We start from the raw sequence: 17,935 nt of genomic DNA, 5'->3' as shown, positions 1-17,935 counted from the left end.
GCAGGGGAGAATGTTCTGGGGGTGCTCAAGTAGCAAATAAATGCCCACTAAAGGAATAACTAGCAACTCTGTCATTACAGGCCATGGGCTAAACACTGTGACTACACAATGGTGGGTTCTACTGAAGTTTATAATCAGGCAGAACATCCAGCCCTGTGCGACACTGACAACGACATAGTACAGAGCTGTGCAAAGACCCTGGTACAGACTTAGCCACTAGCATTGTTCCTAAAGACAACTCTCCAAGACTCTTCTCTAGGTACAACCCAAACATCACAGAAGTACCTACAGAGAACACTTTACTTCCAAAAATGGTGGCACTGGGGATTCCAGAGACAAGCAAGACAGTTCCAGAGACAAGCAGGCAATAGCTTACCATCCCACTGGGATGTCAGCCATAGGGACTACAGGTGACAAATGCTTTGAAAAAGTAGAACTACAGTTGGTATACCTTATGCTCTACATGGGCATCATTTTGGTCTGTCAGTGAGGATAGAGAGCAAACCTGGACAGAAGGAGAAAAGAAACATGCATGCAATGAGCACAAAGCTCAAAGCTTCCCAGTCCCCTTCATGAAAACCCGAGTTGTTTCTCACTGTAGAAAACCAGGAGGCGGATCCAGTTCACACAGCCAATGAGGGACCATGACTTTGACTCTAATAACCACATTTTAGTGTTGTGATTCATCTTTCCAGCCTTGGATAGATCTAGAAGGTTTGAATAGGGAGAGGTCTGAGAGATATCTGGTGGTGACAGTGATCAAAATATCACTTCAGAGTTAGGTAACTGTAACTCATGTCTGTTATCTTAGTGACACAGGAGGCTGAGATCTGTGATTTGAAACCAGCCCAGGCAGAAAAGTCTGGGAGACTCTTACATCCAATTACCCATCAAAGAGCTAGAAGCAGAGCTGTGGCTTAAGTGGTAGAGTGTCAGGTTTGAGTGAAAAACCTAAAGGACTATGCCTAGACCCTGAGTTTAAGCCCTAGGATGGGCACACACACACACACACACACACACACACACACACACACACACACACACACACACACACACACACACACACACACACACACACATCATAGAATTACCAATGGGTTCCAGCCCATAGTCTGAACACAGTGTTCCAGACCATTGTGGATGAACAAACCAGACAATCAGAAGCCCAGGTCTTCCTGGAGTTTAGGCTTCTGAGAGACAGGAGTGGAGCATAAAGCTGGAGATGTGAGGAGTGAGAGGCCTAGTAGAAGAAATAAATGTATTTCCATCCTAAATGCATGTCGCAGAGACAACCTACTGATTAGCTAGACAAGTCCTACAGGGGGCTGCCTTCCCTGTGCTTTTCAGAGGCTCTAATGCTGAAGGGGCTTAGAGCTAAACTGAAAGAATGACTAGGGTGCAGGGTTTGTGGATAAGGGGGAATATAATACACAACAGTTTGGGGATTCAACAAGAAAACTCAAGAGGCAAAGCTGATCCTTCCTTCCCACAGGTTCTGGGGGTATTTACAGAGGGGCAGGGGCAGGAGCATCTGCAGGGAGACATCCACAGACGGTACAGCATGGCCAAGGAACCTCTGTCTAGCCACCATCCATAGGGAAATGAGGGTTGTTATCACCCTGGTTACCTGGCAACCTCAGGAACAGCCAGAAATGAGCCAGGAAATTGCCTGAACTCCTGCCGGACTAAAGTTTTATAAGTTTTGCTTAACATAAGCATGGGGTGATATTTTTAGTTCTTTGTGTGTCAAAAAGGGCCCATAAATATTCCAGAGCTAAAATGTGTTCCACAAAATAGAAGTCCTGGGTAGTAACTGGGTGTGTATATAACCATAAATCTTACTTTCCTTAGTTCTTCAAAGTTTGGTTTTGTAAGTCCTTTGTTTTAAGCTGGAGTGTGGAGGGGGAAGGGCCCCTATTCGTATGCCACGTGCTGCAGTGGGTGGTGTGCAAACCAGAGAAGGAGGCACTCTCGTCCCCATTTTATGGATCTAGAAATTGAAGCTCAAGGTGGAAAAGTGATGCTAATGTTCACCCAACACTGGAATCCTGGAGCGCAGGCTCCCAAGACTATGCCTCTCGAGTTTCTCTTTGGAACCTACAGCCTCATCACTTTGAGAAACTCATTGCTTTTTAACTAGGGAGACAGTGAGGATATCTAACGAGCTAAGGATGACGGGTTATTGTGCAGTATCCCACGTTATCCTTACCACCTCTGAAACTTTCCTCTTTTTTTCTTCTTTGGCAGCACTGGGATTTGCCCTCAGGCCCTTGCTGGAATGGCGCTCTATCACTTAAGCCACGAGCCCAGCCTAGCCCAGCCTAGGATATTTTGGAGATGGAATCTAGTGAACTTTTCCAATCAGGCTGTTGTTGAACTTTGATTCTCTAGATCTGTTTCTTGAAAAGGTAGGATTACAGGTGTGAGCCACTAACACCTTCTCCATTTTACAGGCAGAGAAATAGCATTTAGACATAGTATGCCCTTACTCAGGGGATTGCTACAAGAGTCTAGATTCAGATATAGGTCGGTCCCACAGCAAGGCGCATGCTTTAAGTCATAACCTACACTGGCTTCCTCCCATGCATACCCCTTTTTTCTGCTTTGTCCTATTTTATTTTAATGTTCCTTAAAATTGTTTATGTAGTTATACGAAGAAGTTTAGATTCAACATATCCATGTATGATTATGATGCATCTCGATTAATATCATGCCTTTCCATCATTCTCCCCCATCTCTCCTAGCCTTCAAGTTACCTATTTGTTTATTTCACTTGGAGTGGAATTAGTTTTCAACAATTAGCTTAGCCCTGACCTGGGTTAGACAAAAGGGCCTTCATAGCTGCTTCTCAAGGCCCAGTACAGAAGTTCACACACGGCCAGGGAGAGGGCTTTTCTGGGAGTATACTGGAGTGTGGCTGTGTGCCCAGCCTGGCTGTGGGGATATCCCTAACCAGCAGCTGGCAGGCAGGTGACAGATGGTACTGCTGCCTACAGAAGCCATCTTGCCCTTCTGTTGGAGGTATCAAAGGCAGGTGGCTCTGAACCTGAGCCAGAAGGGCTTCTACTAGAGCTGCCTGACCCCTCCAAGGGTTGGGCATGCATGGGATCTGGGACACAATAGGCCCTCAGTCAACGGGAGGATTTTTACTATGTCTGTGTTTTCCAGATCTCTGGTCTAGCCTTCCTTTCTCCCAAACCATCCACTAGTCAAAACCATTTCATACACAGTGGTAGGTTAGAGTCACAAAAATGTGTTCAGATTGAAAATGACATCAAAGGTCAGTCAGCTGGTTCATATCCTATTGGATTCTTGAGGCCCCTCTACCCCCACTTTGATCTATCTCTGAATGATCATATGTTATCTAGTTCTGGGACTCTCCATGCGGGGATGCTCTGCCTACCAGCCTGTACTTTCCATTATGGAGTTAAAAATCTGACCCCTTTTTAGCTTCCTTTCTTCCATAGGCTGCGGTCCTCTTTTCAGGGTTCCAGAAAATGAATCATATGCCTTTGCTCCCCAAAAACAGCCCCTTCAGACTGATGACTGGGACCAATTATGTCCTGCAGTCCTCTCATGAGAGGGTGCCTGTTTGCTATGGATTCCAAGCCCCTGCCTTAAGTTAGGTAGATTTTGATGCCCTTGCTCTGAGGCACATCCACGTGGCGCCCCCTTTTGCCTCTTATCAGCCTTGACAAGCTCCTGAGCTCCGTTTGGAAACCAGGAGCTGGATTAGATACATCTTGGTCTTCAAGGTACCCACAGGGTCATAGGAAGCACAAACATGCCTGCAGGTGACCCAGCAAAAAGGTCACTAAGAAGAACCAGAGCCAGGCATGGAGACAGGGATGCTAACTCCAGGCCTCTGCTGCCTGGAGGCTGTGACCTCTGAGCTGACTCTGATAGACCAAGCGGCAGTCACTCCAGGGCTCATCCTGAACCTCTCCAGGTGTGAACCAGAACCTCCCGGACACATCTTGGGGCAGTCTGATGTCCTCCATATCCCTCTTTCTCCTGAAGCATTCACCATCTTCCCCAGGGAAGCTCATCCCATTGACTTTCTTAGATGCTAGAACCACCAGCCCTCAGGCCAGCTGACTATTTGTCAAGGACATGGTATTTTTTTTTCATGAATGACACTGGGCCATTGCCTGTCTCTTCTGCAGTTCAGCTGACTTGCAGGAACCTCTTTTCTCTTTCCAAGGATCAATGCTGAAATCCAGTTTGTTAGAGAGCCAACTCTGTAAAAAAAAAAAAGAGTTCTTTTTCCTGACTTTCAATAGGCTTAGTTAGCCTAGGCTCACACTGTAGGAGACGGGAAAGAGGCTTATAAACACATACCTTGTCCAGTGGCCAAGTCCCAACCTGTGGCTTCTTCAACTTAGCTTCCTCTCTGCCAAGTGTAGAGAAGAGAGCCTGAAGGGAGCCAGCTTCTCAAAGAAGCAGGCTTGGTTCAAGGTATCTGGAAACTTAGAGATACTAAGTTTTACAACAAAGGGTTCCTCAGCCTACAGCAAGTTTAGAGCTGAACTCTGCAGCAGGAAGAAGTCAGATCCTTTTTTTCCTCTATCTTCTCAACTAGGCCATATCCTGAGCTCTAAGTAACTGCAGGGGGGAGTTAGAGGGAGTTATTTTTTGCCACTTAGGCCCCAGCTCCTAGGAAGGATAATCAAAATGTTGCCTCCTAATGGTTCGAGCAAGACCCACTTTGGAACTTAGGTACTGAGAGGCATCTCCCAGAGGTAAATTTACATATCAGTCTTCCTTTCACTCCATTGAGGCAGGAAAGCTCCATGCTAAAAAACACAGATCTAGAAGAGCTGCCTTGGGTTCAAATCCCAGATCTGCTATGCACACTTTGACCAGACACCTAACACCAAACATCTGTAAGCCTCAGTGTCCTTGTGCATCCTTGCTTTTAAAACTGTGGTCATAGCTGGGCACTGGTGGTTCATGCTTGTAATCCTCATTACTCAGAAGGCTGAGATCTGAAGATTTCAGTTCCAAGCCAGCCTGGATAGGAAAGTCTAGGAGACTCTTATCTCGAATTAATCATTAAAAAGCCAGAAGTGAACCAGTGGCTCAAGTGGTAGAGTGCTAACCTTGAGCAAAAAATGCTCAGGGACAGTGCCTAGGCTCTGAGTTCAAGCCTCAAGACAAGCACACACACGCTCACATGCTCATCCCCCCCCCCCCACACACCAAAAAAGCAAAAATGAAAACTAGTCACCACTAGACTTTCTTAGGAAAAGCTGTTGGAGATGGAAATGAGGAAGGCATGAAAATAATTTAACCCAGAGAATGACCAACACTGGCACTTTACGGGGTTGTCTTCACTTTAGAGGGGAATTCAGCCCTCAACATCTGCAATCTCTTCAGAGTTGGGAAAGCTCCTCCCGTGAGCTTTAAGTGTCCTGTGATCATACATGAGCCTCTCTCTCTACTGGATCCTCAGCCTCTTCATCTATGAAGTGGAGATGAGGATCCTGTCCTTCCCAGGGTTGTTGTATGGCTAGTAAAGCTCCGGGTTTTCCTGGGCACACCTGACGCTGACAGTATCCCAGGGACAGAGAGACAGAAATCAAGACACCACCATCAGTTCCTCCAATGAGTCACTGCTGGGAGGACAGGAAGGACTGACTGGGTTACCATCTGTCAGGGCATGGTATGTGTATCTGTGTATGGGTGTGTGTACCTGCATACACATGTGCATATAGTATTTATACTCTCCCACAGAACCTGATCAGAAAGGGAAGGATCTATCATGACTCTCTTTACCAGGCCTTTTGCTATTGAGCTCTGAGGACAGAGTTGGCAAAGCTCAGAACTGCTGCCCAGTGGGTGTGGGCTCAGATCTCACTGGAAGCTGACACAGGCTCAAGATGGGACAAAGGAAAGACAGCCCCAGAGGATAGAATTTGTCATTTTAAAAATCATACCCCTCAAGTTGCATCCACAGAGCAGTGGCTAGAAGTGCCCCCCACCCCAATGGTCTTCTAGGGCTTCTCAGAGGCCCTTGACACAGACAGGATGTCCTTGGGCAAGACCCTCCCTATCTCTGCTTCATGGATCCATCTTATGAAGACCCATTGAGCAGGGACCATTACTTCTTTGGTGGGATCTACATCATGACTCGTCCTCTAATGCTGAGAACCACCTAGTGGCAGCCAGGGTTGGCTTGATTGAGCTGAAATGAATAAAAACGCATAGCTCTCCACAGGAGGGTCTCCATCTAATGCTTAGATGCCTGGCTACAAAGCACTCTGATCTTGTCTTTGCCTGCTGAGAGCTCAGAGCAGCTTGAATACTACTGCTCTGCACACTGACGGCTTCCTCCTGTGTCCTGTTCAGGTGGCCAGGAGTCCTGCCCTCCACAGGCCTAGTCCTGCCCTTTGACTCCAAGTCACTCTTATTGGAGCAAATTTGCTCCCTCGAGTTCATATAAGCCCCCAGATGTGTGCAGGTAGCTAATAATGTTGCTACCAAGAGCCGCTTGGGACTTTATGTTTTAGAGAGGAAGGGACTAAGACTCAATTACATCTCAGCAAGCAGAGTTAGGAACTGTCAGTGACTTCCTGCTTCCTCTCCTGGCCTTAGACTTTTTTTTTCATCCCCCACATGGAGCAGTGGGGGGGTCATACTTAATCTCTGTCTGAGGACTGCCCTGATGTCCTAGAATACACACGAGCATGCACACTTATACACATACATTTAAACCCCACTACCACAGGCCAGGAGTTCAGTAGTATGCAATGATTACAACAGCCCTTAGGGAGGTGCTAAAAGGGTTCATTACAGACGATGAGGTTGCTTAGCCAAGGTATTCCAGAAAGGCCTGTCACGAGGAAGGCAAGGCAAAGAGAAGTGACTTTGGCAGAATTTCACTTGCGTCCTCCGGGTACCCAAGTCTCAAAAGAAGTAGAGAAAAAGGCCCATAATGATGGGAAAACCCTAACTGCCTGAAGCTGCCTCCATTTCCCATCATTAAAGGGAGACTTAGTGGATATTAGTGCCCTCTTGCCAGTAGCTGGGTGGCCAGGCGATTTTTATTTCAATAATTAGCTGCTGTAAGTCACACAGAACTGGAGACAGATAAAGGCAGGGCCAGCCTCTCGTGGAGCTAATTGCGCCTGGAGTTCTACACGCCTAATCAAGCCTCACACTGCTCCTGTGCCTTTCATCCAGGGCCCCACAGGACTTTGCCATTGGTAATTAAGTCTTATAAGTGCTTTAAAGAAAGGAATTCTCTGGGGCGGTCTGAATGGAGAAAGAGCTGGCTGGGGTGGAGGTGGGCAGAAAACCATGCAGCTGCCCCCCAAATAAAAAAAACAGGGAGTCAGGAAGAAGCCTGAGCTCCGAGACAGGACATTGACAGCTTTTTGTCTCTGAATCTCTGCATTCTACCCTTAATGGAGTAGCAGTCGCTCAAGCCCTATCTCAGGCTTGCATTCCTTCTACTATGTCTCTGCACAGACACCAGACAGCCTTTGCTGGGTCTGAGGACAATGAACTTGCCCCTAACATATTTCATCTGTGTGTGTGTGTGTGTGTGTGTGTGTGTGTGTGTGTGTGTGTGTGTGTGTGTATGTATGTGTGTGCATGTGTGTGTGTGTGTGTGTGTGTGTGTATACATGTGCGTGCAATACTGGGATCTGAACTCAGAGCCTCAGACTCTCACTTGGCTTTTTTCGCTCAAGGCCATATCTCCACTTCTGGCTTTTACTGATTAATTGGAGATGAGTCTTATGACTTCTTATTGTCTGAGCTGGTTTTGAATCTTTATTCTCAGATGTCAGCCTCCTGAATAGTTAATATTATAAGTGCAAGTCACCAGACTCCAGCTACATTTCATCTTCCAAAATTGGCTGTACACCATCTACTGGGATTGAGGAAATTCACTTTTCTTTTTCCAGAGCCTTGCTGCTAGCCCTAACCTGGTGCTTTAGAAACTGACAAGTATGGGAATTTCTCTTCCCTAGAACAAGGCTACTTCTCCCCAGAGTCTGGAAAGCAATGGAACAAAGTGGTTTAAAATGCAGGCCTTTTATCAAAAGCACAATCTCCAAAGGGAAAATTGACAAATTGTACCTAAAATTCAAAACTTTTACTTTGCAAAAGATTATGTTAAGAGGATGAAAAGCCACACTACAGAGTGTGTGTGTGTGTGTGGGGGGGGGAATGTCAATTTTTGCAAGCCACATATTAACAGAAGGCTAGTGTCTACAGCACAGAAGGAACTCCCGAAACTCAACAATAAAATAAACAAACATATATTTCAATTAGAAGATGGCCCAAAGTTATAAATAGATATTTTGCCATGGAAGATATACAGATAGCAAATACGCACATAAAGTGTTCAATAGCATTAGCCATGAGGGAAAGACAGATTAAAATCACAATGAACTATCATTATAACCATCAGAATGGCTAAAAAAATGACAACTCCAAATGTTGACAAGGACGCAGGGAAAATGGATCAGCATACATTGCTGGTAGAAATTTGAAATGGTAGGGCCCTCTGGACAACAGTTTGGCAGTTGCTTAGAAAACGAAACATGTAATTACTGTACAAGCTAGCAATTGCCCTCTTGGGCATTTAGCCCTCCAGAATGGAGAGTTATGTTCACACAAAAGCCTGTACAACAATGTTCACAGAGGTGTTATTCCTAATAGCCAAGAACTGGAAAGAGTCCAGATGTTCTTTGACAGGGGACTGGTTAAATCAATGGTGGAGTATCATGGAAAACTTCCCAATGGTTGAAAAAAAATGAAATAAGATACTAATGAGTCTCCAGGGAATTATGCTGAGTGAAAAAAAGCAAATCACGAAAAGTTGAATACTACAAGATTCCGCTTATAGAACATGTTTGAAACGACAGAACTTTGAAAATGGAGAAAAGGTTGGTGGTGGCTGGGGTTAGGAAACGGGTATATATGTAAGGCTATGCAGGGCAATGGGGGTGTGTGTGTGTGGTGATGAAAACGCTCGGCACCTTGACTGGATGTAGTCACCTGTACACATGATCAAATAGCAAACCAGTCCACACTCAAGTAAGTTCCAGTGAATTGAGAACTCTGAATAAAGTGAACAGATTTTTTTTTAAATCAATGCTAATTGTAATGCTGGTTGTAATATGTGCTTTTACTGTAATTTTGTAAAATGCTACCACTGGGAACAACTGGGTAAAAGGTACACAGAATGTGTTGGCATTCTTTCCATCCATATTGTTCACCACAATAATCTCAATAAAAATTTCAAAAAAAAATAGCTGGGTGCCAGTGGCTCATGCCTATAATCCTAGCTATTCAAAAGGCTGAGATCTGAGTTAGATGCCAGCCTGGGCAGAAAAGTCTGTGAGACTCATCTCCAATTAATCATAAAAAACTAGAAGTAGAGCTGTGGCTCAAGTGGTAGAGTGCTAGCCTTGAGCACAAAAGCTCATGGATAGAGTCTAGGGTTAGAGTTCAAGCCCTAGCACAGGCAAAAAAAAATCTCCAAAGAAAAACCCAGCACAATTTTTTCCTCTAGTTACAGTGTTTTGAGTGAGACATACATGGACTGGGATGTTGGACCTACTGTGCACTATCTGTGCTACTCTCTGTGCTAGTTTGGATAAATAAACTATCTGAGATTCCTTTTCCTCATCTCTACAATGGGTATAGTACCTACTATATGACAGAGTTATCTTGAAGTTTAGATGAGGTGGTCCATGAGAATACTTCACTCTGTGCTTAGCACCAAACAATTCCTCAATAAACAACAGATACAAATGTTGAATCCTTATTCAGAATAAATACTTCTATTCCTCCCTCTGAGTCACTTCTTTTTGGTCACTTTTTGAAACAGTAGGGTTGAAAACTGGAGTTTGATATAGTCTCATGATCACACAGATTGCTCTGGTGTCTTATAATATCTAGCCACACATTGTAGAATGTCTTGTAGATTGCCAGTCCCTTGGCATTTATTTTCCTTCCTTCCCAGTAAGGACACAAGCTGCTCAGATCATATGCTGACAAGTTCTTGAGCTTCTACTACTTGTGGTTATGAGTATTAACACAAACATCACAGGAATTGCATCATATGTCTTCAGGACACACCAGAGGGTTCGGTAGCTGCGGTACTAATGGCTATGGTAATGGTTTCTGAGGAATCTTACTTCTCTGTGTTATTGGCGTGGGGTTGGCCATAAGACTTGCCCTGGCCAATAGGTAGGAAGAACATTAGCAAACTCAATTAACAGACACTGAAAATTCCTTGGGCCCTTTGGCTTGACTTCTCCTGCTGCCATCATGTATGGACACAAGGCTAGCCCACTTGTTATTAGAGATACAGTGCTAAGCCAATGAGCTCCCAGTGGATCGTAAGCACATGGTTGAAGAGACAGCTAAACCACCTGACTCTTTCCAGCCCAAATCATTGATCTTTAGAAACAGGAATGCACAAATGATCCCTTGAAGTTATGTCTGTTAGGATCAGATGTTCTATAGCAAAGACCTGGTACAAGTATTATTTCCATATTGTGGCTGAGGAAACTGAGGCCCAGACCTTCAAAGCACCTTAAATAAACTAAAGTTTCAACAGTATTTCAAAGCATAGAGATTTCTCTCTTTTGGAGAACTCATCCAACTTATATTTAATGAATTGCTCAATTATATGCTCCACGCCCCATACAGATGAAGTCTGTGTCTTTCTTGTTCAGTTTGGAGTCCCACATTTCTAGCCCTGCAAACAGTAGACACTTAATAAATAAGGACTACTGAATCAATGAGCACATCTCCCCCCTGAGGAGCGGTGCTGTGATCCTGTGTGAGATAAAGGCTGGTCGTTCAGTCAGGTGAAGTATCTAGTTTCTAAGTCACACACGGTGAGTGAGAGACAGGAACCAGACCTCTGATGAAACCCAGTTCTTTCGCCTCCGAGTGCAAAGGTCTGCCCTTAAATTTTCCATACCTCCCAAGGGTGAGAGAGACAAGGAAATGAATAACTGCCCCACAGTTAGGAGGGAATGCTGTTGGATGAGTTCCACATGTCTTAAGAATGCCAAACCCCATGCTAAGAGAATTCGGATCAAAACAAGCTCCCAGCTGGAGCAGAAGCATTCTGGCCCTGTGAGTGGGATCACAGGCAGCCTGCTAGCACAAATCCTGCGTGAACTTGTACCGTCCAGCCCTGTGTCCCTGTGGGGCATCCAAGCCAAACACAAAACCACCCAGAAGATACCGAAACATGGAAAAGCTCTGTGTGCTGCCCTTAGTGCAGCACACACAGATGGGAGCTCTAAGCACTGTGGTCTCTGCTTTCAGGTCCCGCTTCCCATTGTCTAGTCCTTCCTGCTGATCACTACCCAGAGGCCAGCTCAGAATGTTTTTAACCACTCAGCCCCAGGAATCTGGATCTAGCTGTGGCATCTGTTTACCTTCCCAGAAGCCACCAGATGCAAAGCTATCTCCTCCATTGGCTCCAGTCCGCCCAAGGGCACTTCAGGCTCTGACGGGCAAAGCAGAGACTGATGGTGACTACCATGTCTTGCAGCCTCCCTGGAGGCCCTGTGTCTGACCCTCCACGGGGCAGCTATGGCCCTTGCCTGTCTGCTGGCTAATGTTACACTTGGGGCACGGTGGGTAGGTCTCCTGGGGCCAGGCCCTTACTTAGTTCCCTTTGATTGTAGTCCTAAATTTGTTTTCATTAAGAAACTCTGTCTGCCACCCCATCAATTCTGCTTCTTTTGGGTTGTTAACCTCAGTTAATTGTGCCAGTATTGGAGCCTATTCCATAGGGGGGGTGGAGGGAGGTGGTGGGGATGGCTGTTTGCTCTTTCCAGAACTGGAACTTGGTGTGTGTGTGTGTGTGTGTGTGTGTGTGTGTGTGTGTGTGTGTGTGTGTGTGTGTGTGTGTGTGTGTGTGTGTGTGTGTGTGTGTGTGTGTGTGTGTGTGTGTGTGTGTGTGTGTGTGTGTGTTATAGTATCTTGGGCCCAGCCTGGTCTCTGTGAGCCAGCAACAACTCTGGTATGTACAGTGCTCTTAGTGGGACATCTCACCACCTCTCAAATATCACTGAGACCTCAGCTCAGTGAGAGAGGCAAAGTAAAAATTACCAGAACCTCTATCTCCCTGTCAGAGAGCAGGCAGCTCATGACAGCCAAGAACACCTACTCTGCAGTCAGCCAGACACCCAGGGTTCAAACCCCAGCTCTGTCACACCCCAGTTTGTGTCATGGCCTTCACATAACCTCTCCACGCTTCTTCAAAGGGGAGACACAAATTCTGCCTTGCTGTTAGTGCTGCTGGATGAGAAAAGGGGGAATCACTGAATGAGTTACTATAGACAGAGCACTGAGAGCAGTCTAGCACTTGGCTGTTTCTTAAAGCAATTATAAAAATTTCATTTCACTCTAGCTTAGTGTAAGTCTGGATCTCTCCACCCCTTTCACACCATTACATCGAGATATAAACGTCTCTGTTTACCACGAATTCCTTTATGTAGTCACTGAACAAACATTTCTTAGAAACATACTGCATACCCCAATCTGTGCTGAGATTCAAGGTGATACAGGATTTGATTCTTTTTTTTTTTAATTGTGAAAATACCATACAGAAGGGTTACAATTACATGGGCAAGATAATGAGCACATTTCTTATCAAGCATTGTTGCCTCCTCCTTTGTTTCCTCTTCCCATCCCTTCCCATCTCCCTCCCAAAAGTTGTAAAGTTCGTTTTTCAACATACTTATACATCTCATTGTTGCAATGGGTCTACCTGTATCCCTATTTAAAAGATTTGTTTTTTTTTCCCTTCCCCTCCACAAATTATACCAACATCAAATACAGTGAAAGCAGGGGTTATACCATGGGGGAGGGACATACAAAGCAACAAAGAAATCATCTTATAAATATGTTAGAAACAATCGCATGAAAGCAAAAACATTTGAATACTTATCTTGGGGTTCATTTCACCTAACATCAACTTATCTGACCTTTTCTGCTTGACTCAGACATATACTAGTTATTGCAAATAAGGGAAAGCATGGGACCTATGTTTCTTTGGGCCTGGCTTTCTTAGGATTTGATTCTTGTTATACGAAAGCCGAGAAAACACTGGCTTTGAGTGCATGTCCTCATCTGTATTGCTAGGCACGTACTGTGCACAAGTCATCCTGGACTTGGCCTTTCTTATCTAAGAGAAGAGCAGTTCTTCATATCCCTACTCTTTCTATCTTTCTTTCTTCCTGATGACCCACACAGGCATCTGATGTATCCTGTCTAGGACAATGTGGTGGACTCTTCTCAGACAAAGCCCCAGCTCTCCTCCAGCTCTGGGCAGGAGGGAGGAGAGGAGTGAAATCCCTGAAGCAATTACCTTGGGCCACTGCGCAGTCCTGTTCCCTCGGAAACCTGAACCACCTTCAAAGAGAGGGTTTTAATTGCTTTAGGCTCTGTGCCACTCCCAGGGAGCATCACAGAGCAGGATTAACCTCTGAGTGGCCCAGGCCTCACATACACCCCACATGACTGGACCTCAGCCCATGTAGCCTCTAGTGTGGGGGTCACAGCCCCCATGACTTATTAGCCATTGCTGGGAGAAGGAACTTGCATGCTTTTCTCTTCTTTCCACCCAAGAGTGCAGGGAGAGTATTTAAGTCAGATGCCTGAGCTTAGATGGAACTGGAAGGGACTTGGAGAATACTTCTAACATGATCTAGAAAAATGCATGGGGCTAGCTCTTGTGGTCTATGACAGAGTTTTCAGCAGAGGGAAAGGTTCTGGCTACATTTAGATAGCACAGTGCTGGGAACTTCCCCCAGACCAGGTACTTTATAGTTGCTACCTTACTGTCAACCATGCTGCCTCCATTGAGCCTCTACTGTCCTGAGAAGCACAGGGCACACACACTCTCCTGTCTAGAGTCTAGCTCACACCAGCTAACTTCAGACCTTTCAAAAACAACACTGAATATACAAAGGAAAAAAAAACTCAAACCAAAAAACAAACCAAACAACAAACACTACAAGTGGTGGTCCCCACTCCCTGGGCACCCAGTAGGTATCTGTTTGCCATATTCTTGCCATTTAATATAAACTAGGTAGCAGACAGGCAAGGAATTGTCCTAAATCACCGCAGATGTGTAAAGGAGCGGGGATTTCAAGACACACACAGAATCTCAAGGTTTTGAGCTATAACAGGAAGGTGATGAATGTCACGTGAACAGATATTTATGACTTTGGAACCCTGACCTCAATATGTGTCATTCTCATGGCACAAAAGAAGTCTTCTTCAGATGAAGCTACGTATGCAAGCTCACCCAGCTGGCAAGCAGCAGAAGTGGGACTCCATCTCATGTTCTGACTCCTGGTGTCCCTCCCCTAAGATCACAGCCACTGTCAGGACACCCGCCCCAGGAGAGGATCCCCTCTCCCCCTGCTCCCCATGCAGGACAAGGGCTACAAATCCACTGAAGCAATCAAGTGGATGCTATTTAAATACTTGGCTATTTGAAAAATAAAACAACAAGCATGTGAGAATAAATGCCAAACCTCTAACTGGTTAGGAATACCACCTGGGGGCACAGAGATTTGTCAGCGTGACTGATGCTTCCTGTTTAAATGCAATGTGCAGATGCTTGTGCTGAAGCAAGGCTGTAGGCTGGCAGCAGCAGCGTCTGGAGAGGGCTGCCTGGTTTAGAAAGCACGGCGTGCATCCAGGAACCCACTTATTCTGTACTGCATTCCTCTAAAGGGACGGCTTGTTACAGTCCTGTTATTAATCATATCTCACCCAACTTGCACACTGGCAACAGTGACTACGCTGGGATACAAACCACAAATTATTATCTGTAAAAAAATCTCAGCTCATCCTCCTTGCTGCTTGGGAGGGAAAGGTTAATTTACTTGGGGGATGGGTCTGAGAGAAAATCAAACTCTATCCGTGAGATATTCTGGGTCACCCATCTACCTCTAGTCTTCACCTTTCCTGAGAGCCTTATTTGACCTCGGTCCCTCTGAGCTCATGTGAGCCAAGATGAGCTCTCATGGCCTTATTTGATAGTACTCGAGTAGTGGAAAGAGAACCAGAAACATCATCCTTACCCATAGTTCTGCAGAAAGGCTGCCCCTGCATCCCTGAGCCTGGAGTGTGGGCAGGGAAGGAGTTGTGCTAGATTTTGGGGGGGGCGGTGACTAGTAAGAGCCCAATGCTGTGGAAGTTGGCCAGTGATTGGAAGTAGGGAGGAAGGGGCAGGAATAAGTTGTCAGGTGCCAGGGCCCCCATCCCTAGGTCAATCTTGGCACTTCATTATGTTGTATGTAATCCATCTACTGGTCCTCTGTTTGAGATTTCACTTAAGTAATCATATCTTTGGTTAAAACAAGCTAGAAAACCATGTCCTTAGGGCACATTCTAAATTTGGACTTCCCAAAATGAGTGATTTATGTACTATTGGCATATTGGCGTGGGATAACCTACTCATCTATTCTTTTCTTTTTTTCCTCTCATTTACAAAGTCTATCATAAATGGCTAATTTATTCCTCTTACATGTATCTATTGATTACCTGTTATGAGTTAGACACTATTATAAGGCTTGGAAGGAGAGAAAGTATCAATCTATCATCTTGGGTGCATTCTTTTATCCTGTGGAAGCTTCTTTATAGCCTTAGGGAGGCTTCTCTAAAAAGGAAATGAGACTACAATAAAGTTTCCGCTTAAAACCTTCAATGGCTCCCGATTGCCTGCTCCAAGTGTGGTGCCCAGATGAGTGATTTCAGCATTGTTTGGAGCTTGTTAAAAATGCAGAATCTCAGGCTGCACTAAATAAAATCTACTCAATCTGCTTTGAGACTCACAGGTGAATTCTATGACACGGGTTTGATGAGTACAGAATGAACCGGAGAATTCCAACACAGGCCTTCAATCCTGAGGCCTGTTGGTACCTTTCCCATCTCACCTCTACTTTTTCTTCATGTATCTATTATTTAATGCCACTTTGACTTGCCCGCCTGTCTTCTTTGTCTCCCAACCTTGCACACATACTGCCCTCTACCTGAACCCATTCACCGCAGAGCTGTAGCTGGTGTCTTCCTTCCTTGGAAGGAAGTTTCATAGGACACTTAACTCCTTTGCTTCAGTGTCCTGTCACTTCTCAGCTGTACACATTAGCTTGGTGTCTGTTATTTATGTGGATATCTTGCTCAAAGGATGGTGAACCTTGGAGGAAGGTGAGAGATGGGCCTTTTGTTCTTTATGTCCATTCTTCTCAACTTTACCACAATCCCTGAACTGCCAGGTCCCATGGATATAGATGGGACTTAGATGGGACTGCCGAGGGACCACCAAGTGTGATTGGAAGATGGATTTTTGCAGCTGTAAGAGTGAGTACATGTTTTCTACACATCTGTACAATAAATAGGATATTTACTAAGTGGAACTACTTTAGAGAATGATGGAGACTAGAAAACAGTCATTAGTCCTTCCTCCTCATTTACAATTTCCAACTGAGCTTGTCATGAGGGAGAATCCATTGTGTCTAGATGTGTTCTCAGAAGACCTAGCACATGCACAGACTCAGATCTGCCCTTGTATTCTTATCCCCTGTTCTAAGGGTTAAGTTAATAAGTTAATAAAGCAAGGCATCAATTGACAAATTCAGCAAAACATTGACTAAACACCTATTTGGGACCAGGTGTTCAGAAAGATTTTTTTTTGAGATACACAGCTAAATGACTTCTGACTGCTGTCCTCAGCTGAGGTCTTTCACTGAGTTCGTAGAGGTGGCTTAAGGATCTAGAGAACTGGGTCCTACCCCTGAGTCCTAGCCCTGGGTCCATTGTTTTCTGGAGTTACTTTACCTCTCACAGACTCATTTTCCTTATCTGAAATAAGGGGATGACAATCCCCCACCGTCTTACACACTTGGGCAGCTCAAACAGAAACACAGATCAAAAGTGCTTCATACGTTACAAAGCAATAATGTGGTTGTAGAGGGACTGTTGGTGGCCACCCCAAGAGTCATTCCTTACCCCACTTTTCAGGAAATCCAAGACCAGTTTTGTTTGGGAAAGCAACATGCTCAGCCCAGGGAAGGAATGACTTGGCTAAGGCAATCACAAGACTACTTCCTTTTTTTGCCAGACACCCAATTTTCTTGCTTCCCTTGCAGCTACTGACAACCATGTGACTTAATCCTAGCCACCAAGATGCAAAAGGAAGTTCACAGGCAGAAGGAACTTGGAAGGACTGTGGTTGGTGCCACTCATTTCCCTCTTACTCTAGCCATATAGATCAGTTCTGTGGACATCTTGGGACCATGTGACATGTGTATGGTATACAAGCCAGCTCTCAGGAAAGTGAAGTAGACTTCCTTTCTCTGTCTGCTGTCCTGTCCCTGAGGGTCCTGTTCTAGAGCCACCATCTCTTCTAGAGGCTCCAGCCTTTAATTAGATGCTATCTCAGGACAAACACTATGGATCAAAATAAGGCAGAAAAGTGTGAGGGGATCCTGAACCATTTATATTCTTGTGTGGAAAGTCCTTGGGGCAAAGGATATACAAGAAACCATGGGAGCAAAGAAGTAGGAGACCCAGCCAGAGTTAAGATAGCTTAGAGAATTCTGGGGGAGGGTTGGAAGTATACTTCCTGCTCCTTCCCCACCCCTCACTGTATCATTGTCTCATAGGTGCAATCACATGTCCCAAATCCATCTCCCAGCATTTCTATTGCTCTCATGCAATAAAAATTAAATAAGCATCATGAACCTGTGAATATCTCTAGATACATACTGATCAGGGCACATTACTGTTCTATTAACAGCCTTTAGTTACAGATGAGGAAACTGGGAATAAAGGGGCAGGGTGATTGGACTTGTCCAAGGTCATACACCTGGGCTAATACTGAGCCACGTCTTCATGTCCTTTTCCTGGTCTACCATAGTAACTACCAGCTACA

At 45.1% G+C, this 17,935-nt stretch overlaps 1 protein-coding gene across 12 annotated transcripts in view; it reads right to left on the bottom strand.

Moving 5' to 3' along the window:
• Tenm4 (teneurin transmembrane protein 4) overlaps positions 1-17,935 on the bottom strand; it is an 805,909-nt gene that overhangs the window by 415,923 nt on the left and 372,051 nt on the right. The window lies entirely within an intron of this gene.

The sequence above is a fragment of the Dipodomys merriami genome, unplaced genomic scaffold (assembly GCF_024711535.1).
Source record: "Dipodomys merriami isolate MVZ:Mamm:240054 unplaced genomic scaffold, mDipMer1.0.p SCAF_25, whole genome shotgun sequence".
In the NCBI taxonomy this organism is placed as follows: Eukaryota; Metazoa; Chordata; class Mammalia; order Rodentia; family Heteromyidae; genus Dipodomys; species Dipodomys merriami.
This window is presented reverse-complemented; position numbering and strand designations above follow the sequence as displayed.